This window comes from Tupaia chinensis, unplaced genomic scaffold (genome assembly GCF_000334495.1).
Source record: "Tupaia chinensis unplaced genomic scaffold, TupChi_1.0 Scaffold140338_1, whole genome shotgun sequence".
Classification (NCBI taxonomy): domain Eukaryota; kingdom Metazoa; phylum Chordata; class Mammalia; order Scandentia; family Tupaiidae; genus Tupaia; species Tupaia belangeri.
Window position 1 is genome coordinate 146325 of NW_006200215.1, and position 1696 is coordinate 148020.

Sequence of the window (1696 nt, forward strand, 5' to 3'; positions counted from 1 at the left end):
GATGAAGAATTCTTCTGTCCTTTGGGTAGATACCAAGGAGTGGGATTACTGGATCATCTGGTAGTTCTATTTGTAGATTTTTGAGGAATCTCCAAATTGTTCTCCACAGTGGCTGGACCAATTTACATTCCCACCAGCAGTGTAAGAGAGTTTCCCTTTCACTGCACCCCCTCTAGCACTTATCTTTTCTGTTTTTCTAATCTTAGTGATTCTGGAGTTAGGTGATATCTCATTGGTGTTTTGACCTGCATTTACCTTATAATGAGGAATGTTGAGCATTTCTTCATATGTCTTTTAGCTATTCATATGTCATCTTTAGAGAGTGTTTTTTTCTATTCATTCTCTCATCTTTTAATAAGATTGATCATCTTTTTTCAAAACAGCTGCTTGAGTTCCTTGTGGATTCTGGGAGTCCCTCATCTGATGCATAGTTTACAAAAATATTTTCCCATTCTGAGGGCTTTTGATTCACACTAATTACTGTGTCTTTAGCCATGCAGAAACCTCTTAGTCTGATGTAATACCACTCTTCTATTCTGTGGATTATCGACTGTGCTTTGTGGGTTTCATTTAAGAAATCGTTCCCTACTACGATGTCTCCCAGAGTTTTCCCAGTGTTTTCCAGGAGCAGATTTATAGTTTTAGGTCTTAGATTTAGATCTTTGATCCACCTTGACTTGATTTTTGTCAAAGGTGAGAGGTAGGGGTTCAGATTCATCTTTATGAATGAGAAAATCCAGTTTTTCCAGCACCATTTGTTGAAGAGGTTTTCCTTTTCCCACTGGATTAACTGGTACCCCTTGTCAAAAATCAGTTGACTGTATATTTGGGAATTCATTTCTGGGGACTCTATTCTCTTCCATTGGTTCACATTTCTGTTTCTGTGCCAGTACCATGCCGTTTTGATTACCACAGCTTTGTAGTATATTTTTGGGTCAGGGAGTGAGATGCTGCCCACTCCGCTCCTCTTGTGCAGTATTATTTTGGCAGTAAGGGGTCTTTTATGATTCCAGACAAACTTTATGATTGTCTTTCCAAGATCTGTGAAGAATGTGTCTGCTATTTGATTGTCATTGCAATAAATATGTAGATTAATTTGGGTAGAATTGTCATTTTGATTATATTAATACTTCCAATCCAGGAACATGGGATATCCTTCCACTTTTTTGTGTCATTTTCAATTGCTTTTACTAGCTTCTCATAGTTTTCCTTGTGGAGGTCTTTAACTTCTTTGGTTAGATTTATTCCTAAGGATCTTATCCTTTTTGTGGCTATGGTTGATGGAATAACTTTTTTCAGTTCTATCTGAGTCTGTCTGTTGTTCGTATATAGAAATGCTATATATTTCTGGATATTAATTCTGTATCCCACAATTTTACTGTATTCATGTATTACTTCCAGAAAATTTTTCATGAAAACCATTGGGTCTTCTATGTATAAAATTATGTCATCTGCATATAGAGAGAGTTTCACCTCTTCTTTTCCTATTTGAAAGTATTTTATTTTTTCCTCTTTACTAATTGTGTTGTCAAGGACTTCCAGTACTATATTGAAAACGAGTGGAGAAAGTGGGCATCCTTGTCTTGTACTCATTTTCAGTGGAAAAGCTTTCAGCTTTGTCCATTGAAGATGATGTTCACTATTAATTTTTCATAGATAGCTTTTATTGTGTTGAGAAATGACCCTTCTAGGCCAG